The sequence below is a fragment of the Mustela nivalis genome (genome assembly GCF_964662115.1).
Source record: "Mustela nivalis genome assembly, chromosome: 13".
NCBI classification, from domain to species: domain Eukaryota; kingdom Metazoa; phylum Chordata; class Mammalia; order Carnivora; family Mustelidae; genus Mustela; species Mustela nivalis.
The window spans coordinates 23,198,213-23,220,130 of NC_139032.1; the positions used below are offsets into that span (position 1 = coordinate 23,198,213).

The 21,918-nt window shown below is 39.3% G+C and overlaps 2 protein-coding genes across 16 annotated transcripts in view; one reads left to right on the plus strand and one right to left on the minus strand.

Moving 5' to 3' along the window:
* LOC309846376 (uncharacterized protein) overlaps positions 1-21,918 on the minus strand; it is a 190,639-nt gene that overhangs the window by 149,007 nt on the left and 19,714 nt on the right. The gene's annotated exons all lie outside the window — the stretch shown is intronic.
* LOC309846383 (uncharacterized protein) overlaps positions 1-21,918 on the plus strand; it is a 57,603-nt gene that overhangs the window by 13,087 nt on the left and 22,598 nt on the right. For both annotated transcript variants that reach the window (XR_014301870.1, XM_082695289.1), the window contains one exon: positions 146-291. The gene's annotated coding sequence lies outside the window, so the exon portion shown is untranslated. The remainder of the gene's footprint in view (positions 1-145; positions 292-21,918) is intronic.

Genomic DNA, 21,918 nt, shown 5'->3' on the forward strand with positions numbered 1-21,918 from the left:
CTTAAGCAAGCCGCAGGCGGCGCGGTTTGGGTCGCCATGGAAACCGTGGCGGCCTAGGGGCTGATCCGGGCAAGTGGGAGGGTCGGGCAGTGGCTGCCAGGAGCCGCCAAGGGAATAAAGCTACTGACTTCCTTTGACCCTCAAGAGCTGGGCCTTTCCCGGGGACCGGAAACAGAAAATTGCTTCTCAACTCAGAATCACACTGGTTGGAAACCCAGACCCCAGGCCTCCACTCCCGACCTGCTGAATCAAAATCTCCGCAGCGAGGACCCGGAATCTGGATTTAACCAGGTGCTACATAGGGTAGGGAGGTTGGGGGAACACCGGGTTCGCTTGTTCTTTTTTTCCTCAACGCCCCCCCCAACACACCCCCTCGTAGTGGTAGAAGACTCTGCACCCACTTTCCTCACCAGCGGCTCTCTAGCTTGGGGGAGTCCTTGGAGCTGGAAAGGCAGGAACACTTCAGTTCTTAACCTGAAGTGTAAACCGACTGGAAGCGTCGCTGCTCTTTGTAGGTTCCCCAGTAGGGGGCAGCCTCGTCCTTTGCTCCTGTTCGTTCCGCCAAACGGGTCCACGTGTTTTTAAATCCAGTTCATTTCTGCCGCAGTCTGGTTAATATCAGCTGTTCTAGAAAGCGGAGTTTGGATGCAGAGAGAAATGTCTCCTTAGGAGGAATGGGGCAGTAACGGAGCTCCCTAGAGTGGGATCATCTATGAGTCTCTAGTACCCCGTGCATTTACCATGCCTTATGATGGTAACCTGTTTCTAGATCGGACTTCCATGTCATATGCATGGCATGTAAAGGCAGATGTTCTATATTAGCTTAGAATGTACTTCCTCCAATTCAAACTTCTTCCAAATCGGAACTATTGCTAAGTGAGTGCGAGGGAGTTGAAATGAGTAAGGCCAACAAAAGCTGTTTTACACAAGGGGCTTTCCTGAGCTAGTGTGTATTGTAATTTCTCAAGATAAAGCAACAACAATGAGCATTTATTTCCCATGGCACCTTCTTTCTGAGAGTGACTCGCAGACCAAACTATGGTCACAGAACCCCCTTTGGGAAACACTCAGCTGGGGAAATAGTGTGACCTCCCCCATGAAGTTTGTGTAAGGTGGATGGTACAGAGCTGTTGGCGCTTCTGGTTTCTCAGCATGGCGATGGCAAAATCGATTAGGTCCGCCTTCCAGGAGAGGGAGGGATGGAAGAGGTCATTTGAAAAAGGGGATGGGGTGCCTGAATGGCTCAGTGGGTTAAAGCCTCTGCCTTCAGGCCAGGTCATGATCCCAGGGTCCTGGAATTGAGAGTCCTGGGACCGAGCCGGCATCCAGCTCTCTGCTCAGCAGGAAGTCGGCTTCCTTCTCTCTCTCTCCGCCTGCCTCTCTGCCTATTTGTGATGTGTCTGTCAAATAAATACATAAACCTTTAAAGAAAGTGGGATAAAGAATTAAATTGCTGGGGGATATGTTAATGGGTATGTTTCAGGCGCTTGGTATATTTTACACCTTGGAACCACCCTCTGAGGTATCAGTCTATCCCCATTTTAGAGAGAAATTGAAAACAAGTTATTCCAAAACCGTATCCAGCCTTGAGTAGGCAGAAAATGACAGGGCTGATATTCAAAGTCAGAGCTTCCTTAGTACAAGGCAGAACCCAGCCCAGCACCACGGGAGCCCGCAGGACTTGGGCAGAACACAGGTTTTATTTCCAGGGTCAGCTGAGTAATAATGGTGAAAAGTAGTCCGCTCTCAAATAGTGAGCCCCCCAGTGTCAGCTTTTGATGGGGGGCAGGAAATAATTCTTTTTCAATATATATATGGTTAGGAAAAATTGGAAAATTTGCTGGAACAGCATCAAAGCAGTGACTTCATGACTGACAATTTCCATAGCGTCCAATTAGAGAGTCAAGTTTGACTTTGAGTTTCCTGGTTTCATTGAGTAGGAGAGGGTACTGCCATTAGGCTTAGCAATGAAAGAACAAGGATTTTTTATTATTAATATTTTTTCATTTTTCAAAATTTATGTATATTTAGGGATGGATAGAGAGACAGGGAGATAGAGAATGCACAGCAGGTGGGAAGGGGCAGAGGGAGAGGAGAGAGAGAATCCCATGCTGATTCCTACCCCAGCGTGGAGCCTGACTCAGGGTTGATCTCAGGACCATAAGATCATGACCTGAATGGAAACCAAGAGCCCAGTGCTTAACCGACTGAACCTCCCAGGTGCCCCTGGCTTTGCTGTTTCAATTTTATTTTATTGGAAAGAAAATAAGTTAGCCTCAGCTAGAATGAAACCAAACCCAAAAAAGCTATGGGATATTTGGGTGGACCAAACACAGGTGTGAAATTGGATCCTGATTCTGAATTATACTGATTGGGATCCCCGGTGCTACTGAAAATTATTGGCATAATAGTGTCAGCTACAGAGAAAATGTTCGGGGGTGGGGGGGATAGAGAGGACAGGCGTGTTTCAGGACACTTGAGGAAAGGGAGATTTTGAAGATGACACTGATGGGTCTTTGAACTTTTTCTCAGTTTCCGATCTTTTCTGCCACAGCCTACACAGACACAGCAAAAAGCTAGTTTATCTGCAAAATAGAGAATCTAAATGGCAGAAATATAGAGGGATTTCTACCGAAGACTCATTTTCTGGAAAGCATTATGACTTTTCAGAAGCCTTATCAGAAGTCTCTCTCATGTTTCAAGTTCACAGTCAAAGAAAGGCTGAATCACTGAAGGGAATGAATCAGAAGTTAAAAATAACATAAAAAGTCTGTCCATTGAGCCTCCTCTTAAATGCTTGCTAAAATGTGTGTTCCCGCAGGGCTCCTATGGAAGGCCCATTTAAGTACAACAGAGAGGCTTTCTGGAGCTGGGGCGGGGGGGGGGGGGGGGGGGGGGGGGGGGTTGGGCCGAGGGCGGGGGTGTTCCTACTGGAGGAGGGCTCCTCCTATCCTCGGGCTCTTCCAGAATGTCTCTCAGTCTGCAGAGTTAGCCAGACTCAAAGCACACATGTCCAGGGAGAGAGCGAGTTAGCCCGCATCCGTGTCACTGTGTGAAACCGAGTGGGAAGTACAGCTGAAACGGAAGGATCAAAGATGAGAAGGTGGCCAAGGCTCACAGCCTCCACTGCTGAAAGAGCGAGCCTGGGGCTTGCTGCTTTCCTGCGTGCTTATGATGATTAACTAGCAGATATCAGAAAAGACTTGCTCGCTCTTAGGATTCAACAACTCTTTGGTGAGAGGCAGGACCCCATGTTAAAAAGAAAAAAAGCTTATTCCTGAAGTCATTTGTATGTCCGTTGCTTGAACCTGAAAATTCTTGATTCTCAGGATGGGTCCTCTAAACTCTTTACCTTTGTAGGCATTCACTCCTTCTGTGATCACCCAGCAGATATTTAGTAAGCTCCTACTGTGTGTCATGTAGAGTGTGAAATCTACAGCAGTGAACAAGAAGACAAAAACCCTAGCTGTCATGGAGCTTATGTTCTAATGGGAGGGGCAGACAAATAATATATAAGAAAATCATGCTGTATATGAAATAATGACCAATACAGAAGAGAAAAGGAAAGCAGGGATGAGGGATAAAGAAGTGTTGGGGCATGTGGTCTCCTTGCAAAGGGGACATTCAAGCACAGACCTCAGCAACTGGAGAAGTTAATTGTGCAGTAGTATGTGGAGGATTGTCTTCCAGGGCTGAGGGGAAAGCAAGTGCAAAGGCCCTGTGGTGTGAGTGAGCTGGCAGGTTTGGAGAGCAGAAAGGATGCAGTGTGGCTGGAGCTGACTGAGCAGGCAGGAGAGTGACAGGAGGTGAGGTCAGAGAAGCAGTGGGAAGCGTGGCTTTACAGACCCTTGTATTCCTTTGACTTTTTCTCTGAGATATGAGCCTGCTGAAGGAGAATGTTATGATCAGCTCCTTAAAATATTGAGATCTAATTCACATATTATTAAATTCACCCATTCAAAGTATACAGTTCAGTGATTTTAGTCTACTTAGAGTTGTGCACTATATAATTCCAAAACATTCTCATCCAACCAAAAAAAGCTCTAGTACTTGTTAGCAGTTACTCCCCATTCTTCCCTCCCCCGAGTCCTGGGAAATGACTACCCTGTTTTCATCTCTGTGAACTTGGCAATTCTGGACATCTCACAAAATTAATTCCTATATTGTATGAATTCTTGGGCCTGGTTTTTGTTTCCCTTGGCATATTTTGAGGATTCATTCTTGTTGTACCCTGCATCAGTACCTTAGTCTTTTTCATATCTGAATGATACTACTTCATATGGCTATACCACACCTGTTTCTCCATTCCTCAGTTGATGAACATTTGAGTACTTTCCACTTTAGAGCTGTTACAAATAATACTATCATAAATACTCATATGCAAATGAATAGATTCTTGTGTGTGTGAACTTGTTTTTAATCTCTTGGGTATGGATCTAGGAGTGCAATTGCTGGGTTATGTGGTAACTGTGTGTTTAACTTTCTGAGGAACTTGCCCAACTTTTTCCAAGCAGCATACGTCGGCAATGCATAAGGGTTCCAATTTCTCCATATCCTGCCATCTGCTTTTTTTTTTTTTATACCATCCTGGTGGGTGTGAGGTGGTATTTAATTGTGGTTTTGATTTGCATTTCCCAAAGACTAACAATACTGAGCATCTTCTCATGTGCTTATTAGATATTTGCACTACTTCTTTGGAAAAATAGATCTGTTATCTTAAAATGGGTTTATTTGTGTGTTTATTGTTGAGGTGAAATGCTTCTTCATATATTTTAGATACTAGATTCTTATCACTTCGATGATTTGAAAATATTTTCTCCCATTCTATGGATTATCTCTTTTTTTTACTTTCTTGAGGGTGTCCTTTGAAGCATGGAAGTATTTAATTTTGATAAGTTCCAATTTATGTATTTTTATTTTGTTGGTAATGCATTTAGTGTTATGTTTAAAAACCAATGCCTAATTTAAGGTCACTAAGATTTATGCATTTTTTAAGAGTTTTATGGTTTTGGCTCTTATATCTAGGCCTTTGATCCATTTTGACTCATTTTTAATTTTTGTTTTAAGCACTGTGAGGAATGGGTCCAGCTTCATTATTTTGTATTCGGATAGCCAGTGGTCCTAGGACCATTTGTCAAAGACTGTTCTTTCCCTCCTTTGAATTGTCTGGGTACCCTTTTTGAAAATCTTTGTCCATAAGTGTGTGGGTTTACCTCTGGAGCCTTGATTATATTCCGTAGATCAATTCATCTTTTGCCAATGCACAATGTCTGGATTACTGTAGCTTTTTGTATTAAGTTTTGAAACCTAAAGTGTGAGAATCCAACTTTGTTCTTTGTTTTCAAGATTGCTTTGGCCATTCTGAGTCACTTGCATTTTCATATGAAATTTCAGGAACACTTGCCAACTGCTGCAAAACAGGCAGCTGAGATTTTGATAGAGATTGCCTTGAATACAGAAGTCAATTTGGGGAGTCTTGTCATCTTAATACTAAATTTTCCAGTCTAAGAACATGCAATGTCTTTCCCTTTACTTAGGTCTTATTTGATTTCTTGTAATGATGTTTTGTTATTTTCAGCATACAAGACTTATACTTCTTTTTTTTCATTTTTAATTTTTTATTAACATATAATGTATTATTAGCCCCAGGGGTACAGGTCTATGAATTGCCAGGTGTATACACTTCACAGCACTTACCATAGCACATACCTTCCCCAATGTCCATCACCCAACCACCCTCTCCCTTTACCCCCGCCCCGGGCAACACTCAGTTTGTTTTTTGAGATTAAGAGTCTCTTATAGACTTGTACTTTTGTTAAATTTATTACTGGATATTTTACTCTTGTGTATTGTAAGTAGAACAAGGTTTTCTTGATTTCATTTGTGGATTGTTCATTGCTAGTATGTAGAAATATAAAAATTTTTTTGTATATTGATCTTGTATCCTATAACTTTGTTGAACTCCTTTATTAGCTCTAATAATTTTTTGTGTATTTTGTAGGATTTTCTATAAACAAGAGCATATCATATGAAAATGGAGATAGTTTTAATTCTTTCCAGTTTATATGCCTATTACTTTATTTCCTTGCTCAGTTTTCCTGGCTAGAACCTCCAGCACAATGTTTAATAAAAATGGCAAGAGAGAAGACATTCTTGTTTCTGATCTTTGGGGCAGGGAAAACTTTCAGTTCTTGCTGATTCAGTATGAAGTTAACTGCCAGTTTTTCTTAGATGCTCTTGACAAAGTTAAAAAAAAATTTTCTTTTCCTAGTGATTGTGTGTTTCTGTCATAAAAAGATGTTGCATTTTGTCAGATACTTTATTAAAATGATCATATGAGTTTTTTCATCCTGTATTTTATTAATATTTTGTATTGCATAGATTTTTTTTTTCATATGTTAAAGCAACATTGCATTTCTGGGATAAATCCTACTTGGTCATAGAGTATAACCCCTACTCTATGTTGCTGGAGTCTGTTTATATTTTATTGAGGATTTTGTATCTATATTCCTAAGTGATATTGACCTATAATTTTCTTGTGAGATCTTTATCTGTTTTTGTATCAGGGAAATGAGTTGGGAAGTGTGCCTCCCTCAGACATGTTTTGCAGGAGTTTTTAAGGATTGGTGTTAACTCTTTTTCAGTGTATGAAAGAATTCACCAGTGAAGACATCTGGGCTTAGACTTTTCTTTGTTGGAGGTTTTTTTGATGACTGATTCAATCTCTTTATTTGTCATAGGTATATTCACATATTCTGTTTCTTCTTTTTTTTAATTTTTAATTTTTTATAAACATATATTTTTATCCCCAGGGGTACAGGTCTGTGAATCACCAGGTTTACACACTTCACAGCACTCACCAAAGCACATACCCTCCCCAATGTCCATAAACCCACCCCCTTCGCCCAACCCCCCTCCCCCCAGCAACCCTCAGTTTGTTTTGTGAGATTAAGAGTCACTTATGGTTTGTCTCTCTCCCAATCCCATCTTGTTTCATTTATTCTTCTCCTACCCACTTATCCCCCCATGTTGCATCTCCACTTCCTCATATCAGGGAGATCATATGATAGCTGTCTTTCTCCAATTGACATTTCGCTAAGCATGATACCCTCTAGTTCCATCCACATTATCGCAAATGGCAAGATTTCATTTTTTGATGGCTGCATAGTATTCCATTGGGTATATATACCACTTCTTCTTTATCCAGTCATCTGTTGATGGACATCTAGGTTCTTTCCATAGTTTGGCTATCGTAGACATTGCTGCTATAAACATTCGGGTGCACATGCCACTTCGGACCACTACGTTTGTATCTTTAGGGTAAATACCCAGTAGTGCAATTGCTGGGTCATAGGGTAGTTCTATTTTCAACATTTTGAGGAACCTCCATGCTGTCTTCCAGAGTCCACCAACAGTGTAGGAGGGTTCCCCTTTCTCTGCATCCTCGCCAGCATCTGTCATTTCCTGACTTGTTAATTTTAGCCATTCTGACTGGTGTGAGGTGATATCTCCTTGTGGTTTTGATTTGTATTTCCCTGATGCCGAGTGATATGGAGCACTTTTTCATGTGTCTGTTGGCCATCTGGATGTCTTCTTTGCAGAAATGTCTGTTCATGTCCTCTGCCCATTTCTTGATTGGATTATTTGTTCTTTGGGTGTTGAGTTTGCTAAGTTCTTTATAGATTTTGGACACTAGCCCTTTATCTAATCTGTCATTTGCAAATATTTTCTCCCATTCTGTCAATTGTGTTTTGCTTTTGTTAACAGTTTCCTTTGCTGTGCAAAAGATTTTGATCTTGATAAAATCCCAATAGTTCATTTTTTCACTTGCTTCCCTTGCTTTTTGCGATGTTCCTAGGAAGATGTTGCTGTGGGTGAGGTGGAAGAGGTTGCTGCCTGTGTTCTCATCAAGGATTTTGATGGATTCCTTTCTCACATTGAGGTCTTTCATCCATTTTGAGTCTATTTTTGTGTGTGGTGTAAGGAAATGGTCCAATTTCATTCTTCTGCATGTAGCTGTCCAATTTTCCCAACACCATTTATTGAAGAGGCTGTCTTTTTCCCATTGGACATTCTTTCCTGCTTTGTCGAAGATTAGTTGACCATAGCGTTGAGGGTCTATTCTGCGCTCTCTATTCTGTTCCATTGATCTATGTGTCTGTTTTTGTGCCAGTACCATACTGTCTTGATGATGACAGCTTTGTAATAGAGCTTGAAGTCTGGAATTGTGATGCCACGAACTTTGGCTTTCTTTTTCAATATTCCTTTGGCTATTTGAGGTGTTTTCTGATTCCATATAAATTTTTTGTTAATATGATTATTTTTATCCTAACAAATAGGATTATTTGTTCCATTTCTTTGGAAAAAATGGATGGTATTTTGATAGGAATTGCATTAAATGTGTAGGTTGCTTTAGGTAGCATAGACATTTTCACAATATTTATTCATCCAATTCAGGAGCATGGAACATTTTTCCATTTCTTTGTGTCTTTCTCAATTTCTTTCATGAGCACTTTATAGTTTTCTGAGTATAGATTCTTAGGCTCTTTGGTTAGGTTTATTCCTAGGTATCTTATAGTTTGGGGTGCAATTGTAAATGGGATTGACTCCTTAATTTCTGTTTCTTCTGTCTTGTTGTTAGTGTAGAGAAATACAACTGATTTCTGTGCATTGATTTTATATCCTGACACTTTACTGAATTCCTGTACAAGTTCTAGCAGTTTTGGAGTGAAGTCTTTTGGGTTTTCCACATGTAGTATCATATCTGCAAAGAGTGATAGTTTGACTACTTCTTTGCCAATTTGGATGCCTTTCATTTCCTTTTGTTGTCTGATGGCTGAGGCTAGGACTATGTTGAATAGCAGTGGTGATAATGGACATCCCTGCCGTGTTCCTGACCTTAGCGAAAAAGCTTTCAGTTTTTCTCCACTGAGAATGATATTTTGCGGTGGGTGCCTTCAGGATTTTCTCTTTGTCACTAAGACTTATAAATTTTACTATTAGGTGACAGGGTGTGGACCTATTCTTGTTGATTTTGAGGGGGGTTCTCTGCACTTCCTAGATTTTGATGCTTGTTCCCTTTGTCATATTAGGGAAATTCTCTCCAATAATTCTCTCTAATATACCTTCTGCTCCCCTCTCTCTTCTTCTTCTGGAATCCCAATTATTCTAATGTTGTTTCATCTTATGGTATCACTTATCTCTCGAATTCTCCCCTCGTGGTCCAGTAGCTGTTTGTCCCTCTTTTGCTCAGCTTCTTTATTCTCTGTCATTTGGTCTTCTATATCACTAATTCTTTCTTCTGCCTCATTTATCCTAGCAGTGAGAGCCTCCATTTTTTATTGCACCTCATTGATAGTTTTTTTTATTTCAACATGGTTAGATTTTAGTTCTTTTATTTCTCCAGAAAGAGCTTTTATGTCTCCCGAGAGGGTTTCTCTTATATCTTCCATGCCTTTTTCAACCCCCACTAGAACCTTGAGAATCGTCATTCTGAACTCTAGATCTGACATATTACCAATGTCTGTATTGATTAGGTCCCTAGCCTTTGGTACTGCCTCTTGTTCTTTTTTTGTGGTGAATTTTTCCACCTGTCATTTTGTCCAGATAAGAGTATATGAAGGAGCAAGTAAAATACTAAAAGGGTGGCAAAGACCCCAAGAAAATATGCTTTAACCAAATCAAAAGAGACCCCAAATCATGGGTGGGGGGGGAGAAAGGGGATTAAAAAGAGATTCAGAAAAAAAAAATTTTAAAAAGAAAATGAACAAAGAAAAAATATAAAAAAGAAAAAATATATACATATTAGATAAACTAGTTAAAAATGTTTAAAAAGAAAAGGGTAAAAGTTAAAAAAAATTAGTAGAAGAAAAAAAATGAAAAAGAAAAAAAATTAAATTAACTGCAAGACTAAAGAATCATGGGGAGAAAGCCATGAGTTCTGTGCTTTGTTTTCTCCTCCTCTGGAATTCTGCTGCTCTCCTTGGTATTGAAACCACACTCCTTGGTAGGTGAACTTGGTCCTGGCAGGATTTCTTGTTGATCTTCTGGGGGAGGGGCCTGTTGTATTGATTCTCAAGTGTCTTTGCCCCAGGTGGAATTGCACCACCCTTACCAGGGGCTGGGCTGAGTAATCCCCTCGGGTTTGCTTTCGGAAGCTGTTGTTCCCTTAGAGCTCTCTGTACAGTTCCAGAGGACGGGAATGAAAATGGCGGCCTCCCAGTCTCCAGCCCGGAGGAGCCGAGAGCTTGGGCCCCACTCTTCAGTGTGCCCTCAGAGAATAGCGCCCAATTACTCCCTGGCCTCTGGCCGCACTCCGAGCTCACGGAGCCTGTGACCAGTTCAAGGTAACCCCGATCTGAGAGCTCACTTATCGGCTCTGTCTCTGTAGCCAGCTTCCCAGTTCTAATACCTGTGAGTTCTGCAACACTCAGACACCCTTGATCCTTCTGTGACCCTGCGGTACCCGAGGCCACGCTGACCCCACGTGGGCTTCACCCTGGTTTAGCCTCTGGAGCGATGTCCCTCAGCGGAACAGACTTTTAAAAGCCCTGATTTGGTGCTCTGTTGCTCCCCCGCTTGCCAGGAGCCAGCCCCTCCCCCGGCAGTCTATCTTCCCATTGCTTTGAATTCACTTCTCCACCAATCCTACCTTTCAGAAAGTGGTTGATTTTCTGTTTCTAGAATTGCTGTTCTTTGATCTCCCGTTGGATTTGTGGGTGTTTTCAATCTTTAGATAAGCTATCTAACTGATCTCCTGCTACCTGATGTAGTCTCAGCCTGCTACTTCTCAGCCATCTTGACTCCTCCCTTATTCTGTTTCTTCTTGATTCAGTTTTGGTACTTTGTGTCTTTCTAGAAATTTATCCACTTCATCTACATTATCTACTCTGATAGTTCATGATATTCACTTCCAGTCCTTTTTATTTTTTTGAGGTTAGAAGTAGTTATCTTTCACACCTAATTTTAGTAACTTGAGTTTTTCTGTTTTTTCTTATGTATGTCTAGCTAAACTGTTTGGAAGTTTTCCTTCCATTTTTATTTTTTCAAACTCATTTTATGAGGCCCACATCACGTTGACCCCAGCATCATCCTGACCCCCAAACCAGAAAAGACCCCACCAAAAAGGAGAAGTACCGACCAATATCCTTGATGAACACAGATGCAAAATCTCTCACCAAAATACTAGCCAGCAGGATCCAACAGTACATTAAAAGGATGATTCACCATGGCCAAGTGGGATTTATTCCTGGACTGCAAGGTTGGTTCAACATCTGCAAATCAATCAATGTGTTATAATACATTAATAAAAGAAAGAACAAGAGGGATGCCTGGGTGGCTCAGTAGGTTAAAGCCTCTGCCTTTGGCTCAGGTCATGATCCCAGGGTCCTGGGATCAAGCCCCACACTGGGCTCTCTGCTTAGCAGGGAGCCTGTTTCTGTCTCTCTCTCTGCCTGCCTCTCTGCCTACTTGTGATCTCTGTCTGTCAAATAAATAATAAATAAAATCTTAAAAAAAAAAAAGAAAGAACAAGAACCATATGATACTCTCAATAGATGCTGAACAAGCATTTGACAAAGTACAGTATCCTTTCTTGATGAAAACTCTTCACAGTGTAGGCATAGAGGGTACATACCTCAATATCATGAAAGCCGTCTATGAAAAACCCACAGCAAATATCATTCTCAATGGGGAAAAACTGAGAGCTTTTCCGCTAAGGTCAGGAACATGGCAGACCTTTCCACTATCACCACTGCTATCCTGCATAGTACATAGTACTGGAATCCTAGCCTCAGCTGAATGAAATAAAAGAAATAAAGAATATAGAAGAAATTAAATAAAAGGCATCCAAATCGGCAAAAAAAAAAAAAAATCACTTTATCTTTTCAAAGAAGCAAGTTTTGATTTTGATTTTTTTTCTTTACTAATTATCCATTTATTTCTGCTCTAATATTTATTACATACTCAATTCTGTCTGCTTTGGGTTTAATTCTACTTTTTCTAGTTTAAGGTGAAAGGTTATTGATTTGAGATCTTTTTTAATATAAGCATTTATAACTCTAAATTTCTCTCTGAGCCCTGTTTTTGTTGCATCCATGAACTTTGATATGTTGTTTTTGTTTATAGTCATCCCAATGTTTTTTCTCATTTTCCACTCTCCCCCCACTTTTTAAATATAATAGAACCTTTGCTAGCATGTTTCAAGTTTCATATTAGTTGGTTTCATCTATATTTTTCCAGAATTTAAATATTAGTATATGTATCTATTATTATGGATCTAATTTTTCCATCTATTTGGAGTAATTCAAAGAAGAGAAATGCCTATCCCTCTTTCCACACTGAATAGCACTATAGTACCAGCAAGGTGTGTTTTCACCTGGTCATTCTCTAGGTAGCCTATGCCTCCATTCATACCAGAATGCAGTTCTACCAGGGACTTGAATGAAGCCAGGGAGGAAAAATGATTGGTTTAGGCAATAATCTCATCCTTGACATCCATTGAAAGTAGATGTTCAAATCAAGGTCAAGATCACAATTTTAAGTATTCTCATCATTTGTTAGCAATCCAAAGAAGAGATAAAATTGCTGAAATGCCCACCATTTTCTAAATATGGAATGGTGTATGTTTCATAGTCCATTATTAATCTAAAAGAAACATTTTTAAAAGATTTTATTTATTTATTTGACAGGCAGAGATCACAAGTAGGCAGAGAGGTAGGCAGAGAGAGAGAAGGGGAAGCAGGTTCCCTGCCGAGCGGAGAACCCAATGCAGGGCTTGATCCCAGGATCCTGGGATCATGACCTGAGCCGAAGGCAAAGGCTTTAACCCACTGAGCCACTAAAAGAAAGGAGCCCCTAAAAGAAACTTGGCCTTACTTCTTGATCATGGCATCCCCTGGGCAATTTGCCCTGTCACTTATTTATCATGGAAGAAGAGCTATAATAAGAGGCCATGTAAGAAAGGGCTCAGTCATTAAGTGTCTGCCTTCAGCTCAGGTCATGATCCCAGGGTCCTGGGATGGAGTCTCACATTGGGTGTCTTGCTCTGTGGGAAGCCTGCTTGTCCCTTTCCTACTCCCCCTGCTTGCGTTCCCTCTCTCACTGTGTCTCTCTGTCAAAAAATAAATAAATAAAATCTGTTTTAAAAAGTCATGTAAGAAATAATCAATACTTAAGTAGGTCACACACAGCTGGCCAGAATCATGTTTTATTGTTATATGAGCACTCCTAACTAGTAATTAATCTATTAAGATCTTTTATTTCTTCATGATTCAGTCTTGGTAGGTTGTAGACTTCTAGGAATTTATCTATTTCTTTTAGGTTGTCCAAATTGTTCACGTAGATCTCCTTTAGTTCCCAATTTGGGATTATCTAGGATTCCTGGGTCTGGGTGCATATTTCCTTTCCTAGGTTAAGAAAGTTTCCTAGGTTAAGAAAGTTTCCAGCCATTATTTCTTCAGATTATCTAGGATTCCTGGGTCTGGGTGCTTATTTCCTTTCCTAGGTTAAGAAAGTTTCCAGCCATTATTTCTTCAAGCAAGTTTTCTGCCCCCTTTTCTCTCTCTTCTGCTGGGAGTCCTATAATGCAAATATTTGTCTGTTTCATATTGTCCTTTAAGTTCCTTAGCCTACCTTCTGTCTTGTTCATTCTTTTTTTTTTTCTTTCTCTGATCTCATTGGGTGAATTCCCCTGCTGCCTTCTCGAGTTCATGGAATTTTTCTTCTGCTTCATCTCCTCCACTGTTGAACCCCTCTATCATATTTTTCATTTCAGTTGTTATATTCTTCATCTCTGTAACTGCTCTTTGCTCTTTCTTATATTTTTCTATCTCTTTGTTGAACTTCTCACTGGATGAACCATTCTTCTCCTGGGCTTGGTGAGCATCTTTATGGCCATTAACTTGAATTCTGTATAGGCAAATCATAAGATTTTTCTCTTTCATTTGGGACATAGTCCGCTTTCTTCATTTTCCTTGACTCTCTGTGTTGGTTTCTACGCATTATAGAAATAGCCACCCTGGGGTGCCTGGGTGACTCAGTGGGCTAAAGCCTTTGTCTTCAGCTCAGGTCATGATCCCAGGTCCTGAGATTGAGCCCAGGGTCTGGGGATAGAGCCCCACATCGACTCTCTTCTCAGCAGAGAGCCTGCTTCCCCATCTCTCTCTCTGCCTGCCTCTCTGCCTACTTGTGATCTGTCAAATTAAAAAATAAATAACATCTTTAAAAAAGAAAGAAAGAAAGAGCCACCTTTTCCAGTCTTGAGGGAGTGGCCTTGTGTTGGAGATAAACCTTAGCATTCAACCCTTCCCTAACTCTTGGTTGTCTCTCAAAACTTTTTGATTGTCAAAGCAGCCTTCTTTATTCTTAGTGGCTCCCAGTAGTTGATTAGTTGATGGGGGTGCCTAGGCTTGTCAGGGTCCCAAGGGGCGTATCTCAGTCAGCACCTAAATTCGGCAGCTGGGAAGCCATACCCTGATGCAGAAAGTTTTAAAGTCTGCAAATATACTTCCTGCAGGAGAAGAATGGAAAATGGGTGTTTCTGTGTGCTCCCTCTGCACTGAGCCGTGGGGCAGTAGCTAGTTAAGTACTGTTTCTTTGAAAAATACCAGTAGAATTTTTATAGGAATGGCATTAAAGTACAGATTGCCCTAGGCAATATAGACATTTTAACAATGTTTATTCTTCCGATCCAAGAGCATGCAATGGTCTTCCATCTTTTTGTGTCTTCTTCAATTTCTTTCATGAGTGTTCTGTAGTTCCTCAAGTACAGATCCTTGACCTCTTTGAGCTGGAGCAAATAATCCTAAAATTTGTATGGAATCAGAAGAGACCCCAAATTGCTAAGGAAATGTTGAAAAAGAAAAACAAAACTGGGGACATCACATTTCAAGCTTTACTACAAACCTATGATCACCAAGACAGCATGGTACTGGCATAAAAACAGACACATAGACCAGTGGAACAGAGTAGAGAGCCCAGATAAAAACCCTCAACTCTATGATCAGAAAATCTTCGACAAAACAGGAAAAAATATACAGTGAAAAAAAGACAGTTTCTTTAATAAATGGTGCTGGGAACATTGGGCAGCTATATATAGAAGAATGAAACTCGACCATTCTCTTACACTGTACACAAAGATAAACTCGAAATGGATAAAAGACCTCGATGTGAGACAGGAATCCATCAGAATCCTAGAGGAGAACATAGGCAGTAACCTTTTCGAAATCAGCCACAGCAACTTCTTTCAAGATATGTCTCCAAAGGTAAAGGAAACAAAAGTGAAAATGAACTTTGGGGACTTCATCAAGATCAAAAGCTTTTGCACAGCAAAGGAAACAGTCAAAAAAAAAAAAAAAAAAAAAACAAAGAGGCAACCCACGGAATGGGAGAAGGTATTTGCAAATGACAGTACAGACAAAAGGTTGATATCCAGGATCTATAAAGAACTTCTCAAACTCAATACACACAAAACAGATAATCATGCCAAAAAATGGGCAGAAGACATGAACAGACACTTCTCCAATGAAGACCTACAAATGGCTATCAGACACATGAAAAAATGTTCATCATCACTAGCCATCAGAGAGATTCAAATCAAAACCACATTGAGATGCCACCTTATACCAGTTAGAATGGCCAAAATTAGCAAGACAGGAAACAACGTGCATTGGAGAGGATGTGGAGAAAGGGGAACCCTCTTCCACTGTTGGTAGGAATGCAATTTGGTGCAGCCTCTTTGGAGAACAGTGTGGGGATTCCTCAAGAAATTAAAAATAGAACTTCTCTCTGACCCTGCCATTGCACTACTGGGTATTTACCCCAAAGAAACAGATGTAGTGAAAAGAAGGGCCATCTGTACCCCAATGTTTATAGCAGCAGTGGCCATGGTCACCAAACTGTGGAAGGAACCAAGATGCCCTTCAACGGACAAATGGATAAGGAAGATGTGGTCCATATACACTATGGAGTATTATGCCTCCATCGGAAATGATGAATACTCAACTTTTGTAGCAACATGGACGGGGCTGGAAGAGATAATGCTGAGTGAAATCAGTCAAGCAGAGAGAGTCAATTATCATATTGTTTCACTTATTCGTGGAGCATAACAAATAACATGGAGGACATGGGGAGATGGAGAGGAGAAGGGAGTTGAGAGAAATTGGAAGGGGAGATGAACCATGAGAGATTAGGGACTCTGAAAAACAATCTGAGGGTTTTGAAGGAGCGGGGGATGGGAGGTTGGGGACCCAGGTGGTGGGTATTATGGAGGGCATGTATTGCATGGTGCACTGCGTGTGGTGGATAAACAATGAATGATGTTACACTGAAAAGAAAAAAAAAAAAACTGTGTCTTTGCTACTGTCTGGTTGAACCTGTGAACACAAGCCCTGCTAGCTCCCAGAGCCTGGCAATCAAAGGGTGGCCCTTGGGTGGCAGCCTCAAAAACTGTGGCAGGAGGGATGCCTGGGTGGCTCAGTGGTTAAGCCTCTACCTTTGGATCAAGTCATGATCTCAGGGTCCTGGGATCAAGCCCTGCATCGGGCTCTCTGCTCAGCAGGGAGCCTGCTTCCCCCCCTTTCTCTCTGCCTGTGTCTCTGCTTATTTGTGATCTGTCTCAAATAAATAAATAATCTTTTAAAAATAAATAAATAAATAAAACTGTGGCAGCAGACATGTGCACACTTTTTTTCCTAGGAGATACCAACAACATGGAGTAAGGCAGAGGGAGAGTCTAAAGGCAGCACCCATTCTCTCTCAAGCAACAGCTATGCTCATAAACTAATAACCTCTCTCATACACAGACTTGGGGTGGTTCAGTTTGTTCCCGTTTGCTGTGCTCTGGGGTATAGCTTGTTGAGAACTCTCCATTAGTTCTAGTCCCTAGGGGACCCATAAACCTAAGCCTACCAACTTATATGTCCATGAGCAGCAGCTGCAAAAGCCTGCATGATTTCTTTTTTGAAATTATAAGCCCCTTGGGATTTCTTGTTTGACCCAATATTTATTTAAAAATGTGTTTCATTTCTACATTATTGTGATTTTATCATATTCCCTTCAATAATTGATTTATAGTTGTGATTAAAGAACAAATTTTGTGGGGCACTTGGGTAGCTCAGTGGGTTAAAGCCTCTGCCTTTGGTTCAGGTCATGATCCTGGGATCCTGAGATCGAGCCCCACTTCGGGCTCTCTGCTCAGCGGGGAGCCTGCTTCCCCGCCTTCTCTCTGCCTACTTGTGATCTCTGTCAAATAAATAAAATCTTAAAAAAAATTGTATAAATTTTGTTGCCTTAAATGTACTGAGACTTGTTTTATGGACTAACATATGATCTGTCCTGGAGGATGATCTACATCTATTTTTTTGGAAGAAAAGATACTGCTGTCATTGGTTATAGGCTTCTTCAAATGTCTTATGGTCTAACTGGTTGATAATGGAATTCACATATTTATTTCTTTCTTGATCTTCTGTTAGGAGCTTAGCCATTATTACAGTTAGGGATATTGAGGTCCCCAGTTAGTCTCTGAATTGTCTGTTTCTCTTTCAGATCTGACAGTTTTTGCTTCATGTGTTTTTGAGGCTTTATTGGTAAATATGTGTACATTTGTAAATGCTGTATCTTCTAATGGATGGATTCTCTTATCCTTATAAAACATTCTTTGTCTCTATTAACAATTAGTGTAGCCACTGATATCAGACAAAATAAAAACTAATAGAAGTTGTCAGCAGGAGGGGGAACTGTGTGCATACAAAGGGCAGAGAAACAGGCCATGGCACCACGGAGCTCACACAAGGGACACTACTCCCCATAACATTTGGCTTTTAAAACCAGAGGTCATCCTTCGTGGCTCAGTCCATTTGGCATCTGCCTTTGGCTTAGGTCGTGGTCCCTGGGTCCTGGGATTGAGCCCTGTGTTGGGTTCCCTGCCCAGCGGGGAGTATGCTTCTCCCTCTCCCTCTGCTGCTCCCCCTGCTTGTGCTCCCTTGCTCTCTCTGTCAAATAAATAAATAGAATCTTAAAAATACATTAAAAACATACATACATAGCAGAGGGGCTGAATTCCACGAGTTTGGGACAGAATTTCACGAGTTTTTTTAAGTAGTGGGACATGGAACTTGGAGCTTTAAAAGTCAGGAAAAGTGACTCAGACACAAGAGTAGAGTATAAGCAACAAACACAAGATACTCACCTGAAGGGCCAGGTTCTGGTGAATAGGGGACACTGTACCTACTTTGTTGAGGGTTTTTATTGGGAATAGATGTTGCACTTTGTCAAACGCTTTTTCTGCAACTATTGAGAGGATCATATGGTTCTTTTTCTTTCTTTTTTTAATGCAGTATGCCATGTTGATTGATTTGTGAGTATTGAACCACTCATGCAATCCAGGGATAAATCCCATTTGATTGTGGTGAATGATTCTTTTAATGCACCACTGGATTTTATTGAGAATTTTAGCATCCATGTTCATCAGGTATATTGGCCTGTAGTTTTTTCTTTTTAGTAGAATCTTTATCTGGTTTTGGTATCAGGGTAATGCTGGACCCATAGAATGAATTTGGAAGTTTTCCGTCTTTTTCTATTTTTTGGAATAGTTTGAGAAGAATAGGTATTTACTCTTCTTTTATTAATTCATTATTAGTGTATAGTTGCAACATATTTTTATGTATTAAGTATGTATCCTGCTTCTTTACTGAATTCTATTCTAATAGTTTTTCGTGGCATCTTTAGGGTTTTCTAATAGAGTATGTCATCTGAAAATAGTCACTTTTTAACTTTTACAATTTGAGTGTCTTTTTTTTCTTTTTTGGGGGGGCATCTGATTGTTGTGGCTAGGACTTCCAGTACTATATAAATAAAAGTGTCAAGAGTGGTCTTGTCTTTTTCCTGATATTAGAAAAACTTTGAGTTTGGTTTTTTTTAACATCATATTCCTACCATTGAGTATGATGTTAGCTGTGGGTTTGTCTTTATGGCTTTTATTATGTTTAGGTATGTTCCCTCTCTATGCCATGTTGAAAGTTTTTATCATAAATGGATATCAAATTATATGCTTTTTCTGCATCTATTGAGATGATTATATCACTTTTATTTATTTATTTATTTATTTATTTAGTGTGGTAGATCATTTTGATTGATTCATGGATATTGAACTCTCCTTGCATCCCTGGAATAAATCCCACTTGGTCATAATAGATGATCCTTTTAATGTATTGTTGAATCAGGTTTGCTAATATTTTGTTGACATTTTGTACAAGTGTTCATTAGGGCTATTTTTCTATAATATTATTTTGTTGTAGTGTCTGTGTATATTTTTGGCATCAGGGTAATGCCTCAAAGAATGAAATTGGAAGCATTCTGGGCTCTTCAATTTCTGGAACAGTTCCAGAAGTATAGTTACTAATTCATCTTTAAATGTTTGGTAGAATTTATATGTGAAGCTATCTGCTTCTAGGCTCTTATTTGTTGGGAATTTTTTTATTACTGTCTCAATTTCATGATTGGTATTTTTTTCAATTTTCTATTTCTTTTTGACTCACTCCTGGAAGATTGTATGTTTCCAGTAATTTGTCTAATTCCTTTAAGTGGTCCTATTTGTTGGCATATATCTGTTTCCTAGTAGTCTCATGATCTTTTGTATTTCTGGATTGTCAGTTGTAACTTCTCCTCTTTCATTTCTGATTTTATTTTATGTTTTTAGAATGAGCCTAGATAAAGGTTTATTATTGTATCTTATCCAAGTACCAGCTATTAGTTTCATTGATTTTTTTTTTCATTGTTACTTAGACTTTATTTCATTTATTTCTACTCTCGTGTTTATGATTTTCTTCCTTCGACCAATGTTGGGCTTGATTTGGTCTTTTTCTCTAGGTCCTTTAGGTGTAAATTTAGATTTTTTTTGGATGTATTTTTTCTGTTTGTTTCTTCAGGTGGACCCATATCACCAAAAACTTCTTAAAACTGCTTTTGCTTCATCCATTACATTTTGGACTCTTTGTTTTCCCTTAACTTTGTCTCAAGATATTTTTTTTAAATTTCCTTTGTTTTCATCATTGACTCATTGATGGTTTAGTAGAATGTTGATTAGCCTCCAAATGTTCGTGCTTTTTTTCCCTTATAAGTGAGTTTTCATCTTATTGTGGTCAAATATTGTCTAACATGTTGTTAAAATACACCGTTTCCTTTTGATTTTCTGAATGGATCCATCCTTTGATATATATAGGTTATTAAATTTCCTATTATATTACTGTCAATTTCATCTTTGTGCTTGTTCATATTTATTTTATGTGTTTAAGTGCTCCAATGTTGCATGAATCAATATTTACACTTGTTTATCTTCTTGTTTGATTGATCTGTTTTACCATTATGTAATCCCTTCTTTGTCTTGTGTTTATAATAAAGTCCCTTTTGTCTGATACTCTGATACAAGTACCATTACCTCAGCGCCCCCTCCCCCACACTTCTATTAACATGGAATATCTTTTTCCATCTTTTCACTTTCAGGCTGTATGTATGTATCTTTTGGTCTGAATTGAGTCTCTTATAGGCAGCATACAGATGGGTCTTGTTTTATTTTTTATTCATTTTATCACCCCATGTCTTCTGATTAGAGCATTTACACTATTTACATTTAATGTAAGTATTGATAGGTATGTACTTATTGCCATTTTATTTATTTTTTTATTTTGTTTATTTTAAAAAGTTTTTAAAAATATTTTATTTACTTGACAGAGAGACAGGAAGAGAGGGAACATAAGCAGGGGAAGTGGGAGAGGGAGAAACAGGCCCCCCATGGAACAACGAGCCAGAGGTGGGGCAACATTCCAGGACTCTGGGATCATGACGTGAGCCAAAGGCAGATGCCTAACAACTGAGTCATCCAGGAACCCTGAAACTGATCATTATTTTTTAAAAAAACACAACCTCCCCAAATTCACCTCAGTAGGGAGAGAGAATCTAAACAAACAAATTAAAGTGGAACAAAGAAATTAAAGAGCCCCTCCAACCAAAATGGCCCATACAGCTTTTCAGGTTATTTCCATCAAACTGTTAAAGAGAAAATAATGCCAATTTTTTTTTATTTCTTTTCAGTGTAACAGTATTCATTGTTTTTGCACCACACCTAGTGCTCCATGCAATTTTATTTATTATTTCTTGGTTTTTCATCATTCTTTTCTTTTTTTCTTTTGTTCTTTTCTTGTAAATTATGATTTTTCTTTAGTGTTCAGCTTACCTTTTCCTTTATCTTGTGTCTATTACAAATTTTTAGTTTATATGGGGTTAATAGACAGCATCCTAAATATATCGTAGTGTGTGTGTGTGTGTATATATATATATATTCATGTATATTAAATTTGAATTTAAAAATAGTCTAAAAATATTTATTTTCACTTCCCTGGTACCCCCACACATTTTGTGTATATGTTGTCATATTTTGCATCTTTTCATTTGTGATTCTCCTGATCTAATTTTTTAGATCTATTTTACTACTTTTAACTTCTAACTTTCATATTAACTTTAAAGTGTTGATCAACTCTATTGTATGTTTGCTTTTACTCATGAAATTTTTCTTTCATAGTTTTGTCCTAATTATAACCATTTCTTTTCCACTTAAAGAAGTCCCTTTCATATTCTTTTAAGCCCAATTTAGTGGTGATGAACTCCATTAATATTTGTTTGGAGAATAGTATATCTCTCCTTCAATTCTGAATAATAAACTTGTTGGATAGAGTATTCTTAGTTGTAGATTTTTTTTTTTCCTTTCAGCATTTTGAGTATATCATACCATTCCCTCGTGGCCTTCCAGGTTTCTGCCAGAAAAAAAAAAAAATCAGCTTATAACATTATGGGGTTTCCCTTGTTTATAACTAGACACTTCTCTTGTTGCCTTCTAAAGTTCTGTCTTCATCTTTCATCTTCGAC